Source organism: Episyrphus balteatus, chromosome 2, assembly GCF_945859705.1.
Source record: "Episyrphus balteatus chromosome 2, idEpiBalt1.1, whole genome shotgun sequence".
Classification (NCBI taxonomy): Eukaryota; Metazoa; Arthropoda; class Insecta; order Diptera; family Syrphidae; genus Episyrphus; species Episyrphus balteatus.
Genome location: NC_079135.1, coordinates 115,457,944 through 115,471,011, shown reverse-complemented (window position 1 = coordinate 115,471,011; position 13,068 = coordinate 115,457,944). Strand labels below are relative to the sequence as shown.

The window sequence follows — 13,068 nt, the reverse complement described above, 5'->3', positions numbered from 1 at the left end:
TGTCAGATTATTTGATAAAAACAGGGATGGCTGGGAGGAAGATTGTTGTGGAGGTTAGATGAGCAGTATGGTGAACCTTTAATCTATGTAGTACATGGGCTATTTTCTTGAGTGTTGCTTATTTTGTATCCATTGTGTATATATTTTCAGGGTGTTCGCTTCAGCTGCGTACTACGCTTAATAAAATAGAAAAACGGAAAGTTTTATTGTTTTTGAGTAAGAAATGATTATACAAACAAAGCAAAACAGTTCGCAAGATTTATTTTATTTTGGTGTTTCATTTGTCCGTTTTATTATTTTTTTTTTAATAAAAATATGAAATCTGTAAAATTTTAAAGTTATTATAATGATTAATTTAATTTTTCTTATAAAACTTTTCAACCAGTCAGTTTTTAGGAAAGAGGGGTGAGGTGTTTTACCTCTTTTTGACTTCCCAACTAACACAACAACTTCTCTGTAAATTGAAATCTCGTAGGTATTACTTTTCATAGAGCTTTTATATAGCTGCTTCAGAATTTAATTGCTTATAGAAGTTCGGATTTGCTCAACAACTTTAATAAGTTGTTTAAATACTTTTAAAGAAACTTAACCGAGGAAAGCTTGTTTTTCGATTAAGCTTCGGTTAATGAAATTATAGAAGCTTTACAGAAATTACCAAGTTTTGTAATTAGTTTTTGGCTTTGCGATTGAATAATCTAGCTCGGAAATTTTTTGTTTTTGACATTGAATATTTGAACTGATAAGTTTTTGATTTCATTAATGAAAATATAATACTTCCATGCCATGGTATGAATAGGAAAGTGTGTCCCAGGTATAAGGAAGCCTTGAATTTTCAAGTGACAGCAGATCTCTTTAAGACCTCTATCAAGAGATTCTTGTAAGTATGCAATATTTTTTGCTTTTAAGCATCTATGCAAAATGCAATTACTTTTCCTATAAGTATGCAATGTTTCTAAGTCATTAAAAAACATTGCATTTCCAATATGTGCTATTAATTAAAAATAAAATTAAACTCAATCAAATCTCTTTATTATTCATAAAAACGACATAAGCATTTGTTTCTTATGGGAAGCCAAACTTTCAAAACGCTCTCTTGAAAAGTTGTTAAAACTGACTCATGTTGTTTTTCCTTGTTGCCACAGTTATATTGACTTTTTTCACAATACTTACCTTTTAGAATAAATAAGTTAAAAACTGAAAAAAATGCATAGGGAGTTTCAAATGGCTGGCTTTTAAATACAAGAGGTCCAATATGAGAGAAGAAATTGCCAAAGTTCTTAAACAACTTAGATTAATGAATGTTTTCTTTTAAACATTACTTTTAGGCTAGGCGCACACATGCGATTTTGATCGCGCGATTATTCAGTCGCAAATTAGATGACAACAATTTTAATGACTGTAGACACAATTCTCAAATTTTTAATCGCGGGAAGCATGTGTGTTCACCGGCATTGAAATCCGTGTGATCCATTTTTGCGACTAAATAATCGGGCGACTAAAATCGCATGTGTGCGCCTAGCCTTAGGTATATGACTTTATTAAACTATGTGATTTGTTTATCATTTAAAAAAAAAAAAAAAAAAATAGAAATGTAATCGGAAAAGCTTTAGGCTAGGCGCACATGCGATTTTAGTCGCGCGAATATTCTGTCGCAAAAATGGATCACATGGATTTCAATGCCTGTGAACACACATGCTTCCCGCGATTAAAAATTTGAAAATTGTGTCTACAGTCATTGAAATTGTTGTCATCTAATTTGCGACTGAATAATCGCGCGATCAAAATCGCATGTGTGCGCCTAGCCTAAAAGGTATTTTAACATTTAAGAAAAATAATTACAGACACGATTTGTTATTTTTTTAGCAAATAAAAAGAAGATAATGTTTGTATAGAGTTACGATTGTTTGCGAAATGATTGACAAGATCAAGTTCTTGATAATTTCAATATGCATATAAATTTATTGTTCCAAATTAAATAATGTTCAAACAATTCTGTAACAGTTTTGTTTTGCGTAAAGAATCACTTATCTATGATATGTTAAATTATTTTCTAGGGCGTGTGTCTGGGGTTATGCAAACGATAAAGTAAACCTTGATGAATGTTTTGATTATTTCAAGTAGTAAAATTTTATAAATTATAATATGTTTTCAAAAGGATTATAGTAAAGAAATGTATGAGAAAATATTTTTACAACTAGTCCTAACTCGCTATGCATTTTTTAGAAAATAAGGTTAAGCCTTGAGCCTTGACCCTATTTAGCAAAGGGCAAAAAGAGTGTGTTTACTACGCCGTTCGTTATTTAAGGGTTTTCTTAGAATCAAGTTCCTAAGTTCCTAATTTTTTGAGATCTCTATTTTGAGTCTAGCGGGCGCCATGCCCGACGATCGATGGTTAAATTTTAAAATTGGTAAAAGTTGTCTCATAAGTCATTTTTTTAGAAATAGCTTTAAAGTTTGATGGGGTTCTTGTCATACAATAAATATCGTTTTCAAAAAGGTTAAAACCGTTTTTCTAGGACCAGAGGTTCACTCAGGACACGTTTCATTTGGGTATTATTAAAACAAATTGGGAAAAAAACTTAAACAAAACCCAAAAAAACATACATGTCCTTTATACCTTTTCGAAAACAGAAAAAAAACGACACTTGAAAAATGTACACATGTTTTAAAACTGGGTCACAATGTTATAAATATTTACTATAGTATAGAAAGTCAAAAATTAAAAAAATAAATAGTTTTAAATTAGGTATATTTACCATGGAAAACATGAAGAGTTTGTTTTTCTTTTTTATAATAATTTTCTTAAAAACTATGTTTTGGAGGAGTAGGGTGGCTAAGTAGGTAAAAGTATTTAAGGCAATTGTGCTATTCCTGATAGAGATATCAGATTAATAGTACAAACAGGGTGTCCCAAATTCAATGGTCCAAAGAAAAACCAACTCGAATGTTATCACAGGCTGAAAAAAAACAAGGTAAAATCAAAGCGAAAAATGTATGATTTTTTTATACTTACATAATTTTGTCTCTGATTTTATTATTTGTTGTTACTTTTGAAAAATGTTGGGATAGATTTTACTTAGCATAGAGCTTTTCTAGGTGCTCATATGGCAAAGCAAAGAAATCAATGATTGAAAAAAAGTTTGTGGTTTTTAAGGTGAAATGAAGCAAATCAACTTACAGGAATGTTATATGGACTACATTCAATGAAGTAAGAATTCTAAGTCAAATAAATAACATTTTTTTGAGGCGCAATGCCCACACAAGTGGATTTACTTTTTCTAAATTATAAATTAAAAATTGTCACTGTGGTGTATGCGTACTATTTTTATTTTTTGTGAGGTGAATAAAAGAAATGCTTCTGTAATTTTTAAACAAATTGTAGGACAGCGAAAATAAAAGTCGGACTTACCTTGAGCAAACGAATCACAGTGCAAAACCAACAATTTTTAAATTCAAACAAAAATTGTGATTTTTGAGGTGAAATAATAACATTTCGTTATAATTTTGGAACAAAGGGCGGGCTACCGAAAAAAAATTAAATTTTGGGCTAACCTTGTTCAATCGAACCAGCCAGTTGACAAAAAAAAATTGCATTTTAAGTTGGCACCTCCTCACATAGTCAAGTAACGTTGCGTTATTCGTTACTGGAGTGAATAACCGAATTCTACAGCAGAGACAACATTTTTCTATGGTCAAATCTTTTTTATATGTTTTTGTGTTAAACATGCTTTTGAACAAAACATACAGTCAATCTTTTGCATCATTTGACTGTAAGGTTAAAGAACTCTAAGGGAGTACAGCCAATTTCAAAATTGTCCTTGAAAAAATAAACACACTTCGGAATTTCAATTCAAAATATTTAAACCAAATAAAACCTTTATTACATGGTGGGTCTAATATTTAATTTTCACCCATAATCACATGCGTCAAATAAAGTGCTGGAAAATTTTACCCCACAAATTTGTTATATGATTGTTATCACACCTAAATGTATACAAAGGAAACAAAAGAATAACTTAAAAACCCTCGATAATAACGTTAAAATTTAAAAATCGTGATATCTAATAGATACCTATAATTTATTGAACAAAAAAGAAAAAAACGAAAGAAAAGCAAATTGCTTGCTATAATTTAACAAAAGGTGATGATGGTATAACATAATATCGCGAAATGCTTGAATCCTCACATCCTCATAATATTTACCTATATCAAACAATATATTCACTAAATACCAACCATTTTTTTTTATTAAATATCCAATAACCATTTAATACGAAGGTTATATATTTACTCAATCACACCCCATAATCAATATACTACGATCTAATTATTCTACTAATAAATTTTTATTTAAATAAAGTAAAAAAAAAATAATATAAAAATATTTTTTTAACCCAAACAACAAACATTTATTCATCCATATTAATAAGTTCATGCTAATAAACAAGCTTTCTGTCGAATCAATCTTAGTTATATCGATGCAATATGTATAAAGCACAACACGTTTGTCAAACAACATCATCCAGCCAATAGCGATAACACATGAAACCCTTTCTAGGTAAAAAAAAGTCGGTTAAAAGCAGTTATCATTATTTATTACTTAGCCTTCATGTCGAACACAAAACAAAAAAAAAAAAAAAACTGTTAAATTCTACAATAATAAAACATAAATAAAAATTTATAATCAAATTACATCTCGATAGACACCATACAACACTCATAAATAAACAAATTAAATTAAACAATAATTTCGTAATTATAATGTTAAATAAAAAAAAAAATAATAATATCGAACCCTTTTTATAAAAAACAAATTAAAAGAAAAGAAACGAAAAAAAAAACAAATCGTGACTGATTTTTTTGAAAAGATACTATAGCTCAGCATCAAAACAAAGACTTTTGGTATCAATGGAATGCCACAAGCAAGGTGTTGCTGGTTTTATTATCTTAAACCACCACCGCCGCCGCCGGGGACCCCCAAACAAACCCTACTATGAAATAAAAAATTCCAATTGGTACTTGTTTTTTTTTTTTTTTTAATTTTAGCTCCCTCCTTAGCCCCTCTTTTAGCTAAATTGTTCTGTAAACGCACAGGCAGAAAATCAGGTTTCTTCTTAAGAAAATTAACACCAAACAATAAAAATTGCAGACCTAAAGCTTTTCAAGACTTTTATAAACCTACCAAGTCTAACTTATGAGTAGAGGTATTTTTTTTTTAAATGGAAGACAATGGTGCAGTATGTTTAATTCTAGTTTTAAGACACACTTCCATAAACGCTCTCTTAGCAGTTAAAAGCCAAAGAAAAGTATCTCATTTTGTATCTCTTGGTGTTATAGGTATTCATATTCTCGCAGCCAAAAAATCTACCATAAGCTCTTGATCTCAGCCCAAACACACCAAACATCCACAGCGAGTAAGCCAGCAGCAGCAGCAGCAACAGAGCTCCATCAGAGAGCCAGCGAACTACCAACTTTCGCTTTTGGTTCTAGTATGAACTGGAACAAAGCAGTTTGCTTGCTAACTTGCGTCAAGTGCACACCAGACTTCGACTTCGATTTTATACTCTATAAAGTGGGGGTATGTTTATTTGTTGATTATTATTTTATTTTGTCATTTTAATTTTCATTCAACAAAAAGAAAATGAAAATTTATATAAAAATACAAAAATAACAACAAATTTTATTTATTTATATATCTTTTGCACCCGTTGCAAATTTTTTGCATCGTTTGCTAAAAAAAATGAGGCGCCATTATAATAGCCTCAAGTTTGAGTTTATCTTAAATAAAAGTCTTGTTTATAATAATGCTCTCCTTTTTACATGTCATACAAAGTTTGGTAAATAACAACAAGTTGATGTATGTACTTGTGAAAAGTGCCAGTCGTAAGAAAAAGGGATTATCCTATAATTTATTATGTTTAAGTGTTTTGTCAGAATTAAGACAAATATATCCTCCCTCATAATGGCGACGGAGTTTATATTTTCAAAATAAGGCAATTAATTTATTAAAGCAGAATGTATTTTGTTTAAATTAATACATAAATAAAGTATTTAAAAGCTACATTCCTTTGAGAGCAAGTTGCATTACCCTATGAAGTGATCTTAAAAATAAACTAAAGACATAAACTATGTAACTGGTCTAAGAAAGTTAGGAAAATTTTCAAAAAATTACACGGTGCTACAAAAATGAGGTTTTAAAATATACGCGGGCGGAGACCTATCACGTTTTGTAGAGCTAGTCGCACTGATTAAGAAACGGTATTTAAAAAGTCCCTAACACCCCCAAAATCTAGAGTTAGGGGCAAAAAACGTTTTTTTTTTTTTACCTTAACCCATTGAAAAAAATCTAGCTTCGTCAAATTTCTACACAGTTTCTGATAGGAAATAAATATACCTTTTCAACAATGTATAGAACATGTAAACTTGGTTAAACCACCTAGAATTTATAAGCTGTCAAAGTTCAAAAATTCCATTTTTTCGTCATTTACCCAACTTCGACATCAAATTAAAGTATATATTTTCACGACAACATGCTGTATTAAAAATATATTCTAAAATAATATTTATTTCCAAATCAAACGAGGTTTTTTTTTTATTTAAATCAGTTTAAAATTGGCTTAGAAAAAAAAAATTTACGATTTTAACCCAGATACAGAAATTCGAACTTTTAGGTATAGAACAAAAATGTTGTTTTCTCAAAAACTAGAAGACATAGAATCATATAGTTTTCACTGTTCGATAAGGAATCAATCGAGTCAGTTTTCTGTGTGAGTAATTTTTTTTTATTAAAATTCACAGTCTGGACAAAAATAGTATAAAATGAGTTTTAAAAATTTTGTTTCGCCTATTTTTAACTTTGAAATCGATTATTTCAAAAGCTATTGGTTATAATATATTGATTTAAAAATTATAATTAAATGAACAATTTTGCCTTTCGGAAATGGTATCATTTATTACTGTACGTGTTGCCGTTGTTTTTTAATAATTTTTTTTTATTTTGATAATTTTTTTTTAGAAAACTGCCCCTCCCACCTAAACGGGGGGAGATAGACCCCCCTCCCAAAGAAAAAAAATGTTTGACTTGAACTCCTTTATAAAAACCCGTTATCAAATCCTGGCCCCCAAGTTATTCTACTACGTGCCAAAACAACATTTTTGTTCTATACCTAAAAGTTCGAATTTCTGTATCTAAGCCAATTTTAAACTGATTTAAATAAAAAAAAACCTCGTTTAATTTGGAAATAAATATTATTTTAGAATATATTTTTAATACAGCATTTTGTTGTGAAAATATATACTTTAATTTGATGTCGAAGTTGGGTAAATGACGAAAAAAATGGAATTTTTAAACTTTGACATCTTATAAATTCTAGATGGTTTAACCGAGTTACATGTTTTATACATATTTATCTCCTACCAGAAACTGAAATCGAAAAATGGGTAAAAATTTGACGAAGCTAGATTTTCAATGGGTGAAGGTAAAAAAAAAACGTTTTTTGCCCCTAACTCCAGATTTTGGTTGTGTTAAGGACTTTTTAAATACCGTTTCGTAATCAGTGCGATTAGCTCTACAAAACGTGATAGGTCTCCGCCCGTATTTTTTTGACTATGAAATTTTAATTCTTTTTTTGTAACATATCAAAACCTAGCCGAAGTTGCCTTATATGCTTATTTTAAAGAGAGAATAGAGCGAAAGGTGGTGATTTATCAATTTTAAAAACTATTACGTAACATTTAGTTTATTAGTTTTTTTTATTTCAATTGTAATTTCGGAAAATCATAAAAGTATGTAGGTAGGTACTTACAACAAAATAATGATACAAAAAAAATGTAAAAAATGTGAAAGGCATACTACTTAAATAATAGAGTTTTTTTAAACTTATCACAGATTGCTACTCTCCTACAATAAAACGTTTTATGAAAAAAAACGAGAACAAGAAATATGTTCTGTCATATATGAGATCTGAATTTGCTGAATAGTGTTTTGAACTCAAAACTGCTTACAGATTTATTCTAACACGTCTTGTTTTGCAGCTTTACTCTTCCCTATTTTTTCTTTTATATATGTTTTTTCCAAATATATATTTATAGGTACATATGTATTGCCAAAAAAAAAAATTAACGGTGATGTAATTGACGTAAAAAGTACCAAATAACCGTGTTTTTGACCTGTTTAGTATTCAAGTATTTCAAAAACGTCATATGTCAGTACAATTTTGACTTCGTATTCGGTATCAGCACACAGGAAAAAAAATGGAAAAAAAGTAGTCATGCAAAAAAAGTAGGTACACAAACCTATACGAAAAAAAAAAAGAATTTTTGTAGTTTTTTATCGATTTATCTTAAGAACGTTACGTTTTTCAGCAATTTTAACTTCAGACTCAGAATCAAAATTTTTGGAAAAGTAGGGCTTTAAAAAAAATCTTGAAATAATCAATTCACGCTGGCCAATATATTGTCAACTAAGGAATTGGTTTTAATCCTAGTTGTGGAAGACTTTAAAAGTCTTTATGAGGATTTTTATATTTTTCTCTTTCTGATTGCAACGGAGTTCTTGGCAAGTTACCTTCAACTGTAGTTTATACTTATAAATGTATACAAGTTGCCGTAGTCCCCGTTGAAAAGATTTCCCTCCTACTCCTACTTGAGCAAATAATATCAGTGTTTGGCGATCTGTATTCGCTGCTTGAGATGATAAAGTGTAGCACAGTCTTAAAAATTTGTTTTTTTTTTTAAATATTTATATTTAATATGTGTTGAACGAATCAAACTTAAAAAATAAAAACATTTTTGTACGAGGATAAGAAGTAATTTGTTTCATTTTATAATTTTTGTAAAGATTAAAACAGCTTATAACTTGTTAGTCCCTCAATGTAACCATATTAATGGTACCTTCCATAGTAAGTATAGCATTTAAAAAAAATTTTTTTTGTAAAGCCGTTTTACCAATTTCAACGAAAAATTTTGTAAGAAACTTTTTATTAATTTTAATTAAAAAATGAAGAACAAATTTCAAAAACATCAATTTTAGATTTATTGAATAAAATTCAAAATTCTTCTTCTTTTTTTTGGAAAATCCTTTTTTTTAAGGATTATTGAATTTTCTTGAAATTTGTTTCAATAAGTGGATTAATACATTTCTTCAGAACGGCATACCCAATTTTATTTTTAAACGTCTTTGAAAACTTTTTATATAGAAAATAATAATTTTTTTAATTTGGTTTTCAAAAAAAAAAAAACTTGGACTGAACATTTTTTTTGTCTAAGCTCTGATTTTTCAATCGTCAGTTAGGCTATTAGAAGAATAAATGTGAATGTAAAAAAAAACTTTTATTCCTAGGAATAAGCTCTGTCTAATAATATTCTTAGCAAAACAACATTTTTTGTACATAATCGTTAAAACGAGTAAAATTGCTTTGGCTTGCTTGCAGGCAGCATTTTTATTGAATTCTATTTTACAATCAAATACACACAGTTTTTCTCTTATTTTTCCCTATTTAAAGGATAAATTTTGTTTTTGGAGAAGTTATGGGTAGTAGAAAATTCAATAATTGCGATTTAAGAAAAAGTGATGTATGGCGTATGAGTAATTTTTTTTTAACTAAAAAAAAAATTAATGTAAAACAGTTCTCAGACAGAGAATAGTTGCAGTCAATATTTTTTTGGCATTGAGTAAATAATTGTTTTTGCATCATTTAAATTCAACCAAACAGTGTACACAGCACTGTAAAGTATATTTTTTCAACCTTCTTAGCTGGGTAAAAAAGCAAAGACGAAGTAAAACCATTAAGGACAAAAGATCAAAGTTTCCTTCAAAATCGCCATTAAGATTATTTTATTAATGTAATTTCAGCATTTTTTCAATATTCATAATTCCCCTCAACATAATTATAATCCACTTTTTAAGAATGCTAAAATTAATTTCAATTCAACGACTATAAACAATTTAACTCAAAATTACATAACAAAACCCTATTTATCCTTCTCCTACAAGAAAAAGCTAATTACATCTGCTGATTTTATTTGTTAGTTAACATTAATCAAACATAAAGTACTAATCAAGATTATTATTGAGTGATATTTCTCTGTGTTTTCTGTATACTTAATAATAAAAACTCTACCTGTTTCTACCAGTTAAAACAGGCTTTAGGGAAAATAGAAAAACACTTGAGTGTTTTTCCTCTTAACGAGATCAAACTAACAAGTTTTTGACACAGGAATGCCATACATTACATTGTTTTTTTTTTTTGTCATTTTCTCGATGCAAGAGTGGAAAATTTCAAGCAACACCCCAGATCATACGCTTGCCAAAAAAAAAAAAAAACAGAGTGTCGTAGTTATATTGACCAAAAAAACACAAACTTAAAAAAAAAATGGTCACTCTCCCAAAGTTTCTCTCTCCCTCGTTTTTTCTCTCTCTAGTTAACTTCTCGGTTTAAAAGAGAGACTTTACTCTTAGCCAAAATCTCGCAATAATGGCACTGCACAGTGTCCACAAAAAAAAATTACCCTCTAATCAACATTCAAAGGTAACAAAAGAGTAAGTAAGGTCTTTTTTGCAAAGCTTTTTTTCTGTTATCGAACCTCGCACAAAAGACAAAAGACAGAACACAAAGCTTTTTCCGTGTAAACAAAAAACCCAAGATCGGCTAACACCAACCAACAACGACAAAACGTAGAGAATGACAGAAAATAACAAAAAAATAAAGTAAAAAAAAATAAATTAACAACGTTTTGTTGTCTTATACTCTACTACGAATCTACCTCTCCTTTTTTTCATAACGAGAAACTCGTTTCGCATTTATATAGGAAAGATTCGTATTAGCCACGCTCAGATGGGATTAAAGTATCTACCGAAAGAGAAGCTCTCGAAAAATTTTGTTTCATACTTGAATATCCGCGCGTGCACACAACACACAACACAGAGAAGATAGATCATCACCATCGGAGACCGAGACGACACAAAACCGAAAACGACCGAAACTGAAAACCGCGATCGGGGTTAGTTGCTCTGCTGATATCAGTTTTAGATACAAAAGTCAAAAGTATCTCCTCGTTGCTTCTTCACTTCACTCGCTAAAGCTTCATCGTTTTGTTCGTTCGCTTGCTGGTTGTTCGCTAATAATTTCCTCCTCTTGCTAGCTCCGAAAAAGGAGAAGATTGTACTTAGTATCAATACACTACTATCGTGCGGGTGGTTGTTGAGTTTTTTTTTTTTTTTTTTGATTATTTTTATTTGTTGTTTCTTCTATTTTTTTATTTTATTTAATTTTTAAATTTTGTTTTTTGCAATATTCGGCATTTAAATAAGGAAAAAACCGAATCGTTGGAAACATATGGAAGTTAGTGTGCCGCTCAATTCGTTATCGTAACTTGCAAGCAGCAAAAGTGTGTTGCGCTGTTCCGCTTCTTGTAATAACAAAAAAAATATAATAATTTCTTGTGGTCTAGAAAAGTGATATTAATATCTTTTCATTTTTCGAAATTTGAAAAAGAGATCCTTTTTGTTTAAATTTTTTTTAAATCCTTTTTTTTAAACTTTTTTTTTATTAATAAAATTTTTTAATCGAAATCCTCCGGAAATGTAAACTAATCGTTCGAGATACTTTTTCCCATAAATTAAAAAAAAAAAAAAAACTAGAAAACTGTTAAAATTATAAAATACCAATTAAATTGTTTACTTGATTTCCTGAAATAGTTTTTTTTGCTCTTAAAAATAGTTGTTAAGTGTTTCGATATTAAAAAAAATTACTATAACGGTTTTTTCGAACCGATTATAAGGTTTGTATTATTTTTTTATTTTTATAAATAACTTTCATTTTATTTAACTAATTTTATTTATAATTAAACTCACATTTTTAAATTTAAATTTTAAATAAAATAAAATTATTATTTTTAATTTTTTTTTTTTTATTTCATATAATTCACATTAACAAAAATTTTAGTTGCTTTTTTTTGTATAAGACTAATTTAATTAGTGATAACGAGCAACAAAATATATACAGACGATTGGCGATTGCTTTGTCCTTTATAGGTGAAGCGTAGGTATAATTATTAACAAATTAGTGTAGGTTAATTGTGATAGAATAGTCAGCAGAATAACAAAAATGATATTAATTGAATGACATTTGTTTTGTTAAGTCCGGTTTCATTTGAGTAGGTATATGAATGTGAATTGTTGATAATATTAAAACTAGTTATAGGGTTTTCTATATTCGATTAATATCTAGATTAAACTGGATAGAATTTTCTCTTTGAAAAAAAAAAGATCGTAAAAAATAAATCTTTTTCTTTGGAATTTTAAATGAAACATAATTTATTTGAAAAGTTTGTCTTATTTAAAAATTTCATTGAAAATATAAATATAAAAATTTTCTTTGTTTTGTAAAAATGTATTTGTTGTGTTCATAATTGGAGTCAAAGTGTAATGTTTTCATTCGTTAATAATATTTTTTTTTTTATTTGGGGATTTGGGTAGAGATTATAATATTTTGAATATTTATACATTTTTATGGGAAGTTTTATTGTAGATACTTTTGTATTGTATACAGGGTGTCCCACAGTCACCGCCCCAAATGAAAACCATGGATTCCTGAGGTCATTTTAAGTCGAAAAACTTAAGAGGTAATTTTCTCGTTTTCGTCCCGTTTTCGAGTTACCACGGTTTTTATGATTTTTGTTCTCTTTTCCCTTATTTAGATTTATCTTTGCCAAACTACGTTTGATTTGAAAATTTTTTTTTACAACCAATCAAGAATTTATTACAGTTTTAGTTTGTCTCAAAACTTTTTTTTCTGCGGACAACCGTTTCTCCACAATTTGGCATCAAACACAATTTTCTTCGTTTTTTAAGTTGTTTTTTACACTTTCATATCATTTAAGTCAAAAAAACACGTTGATGAGTATTAATTTTTTGTGCTTTTTATTAAAGCCCAGTTTATTTTGATAAAAAAAAATAAGTTTTATTTCATAAAAAAGGCTACTGAAAGTAATTAAAAAAAAATAAACAAACTGAGTGAATTAAAAAAAAATAATTTTTAAATAAAAAATTAATTTAAATGAATTAAA

General features: G+C 28.6%; 1 protein-coding gene across 1 annotated transcript in view; it reads left to right on the top strand.

Annotated features, from left to right (window-relative positions):
- The first annotated feature begins 11,641 nt into the window (after positions 1–11,641).
- LOC129908164 (UNC93-like protein) overlaps positions 11,642–13,068 on the top strand; it is a 71,409-nt gene continuing 69,982 nt past the window's right edge. The window contains exon 1 of the mRNA XM_055984493.1: positions 11,642–11,781. The gene's annotated coding sequence lies outside the window, so the exon portion shown is untranslated. The remainder of the gene's footprint in view (positions 11,782–13,068) is intronic.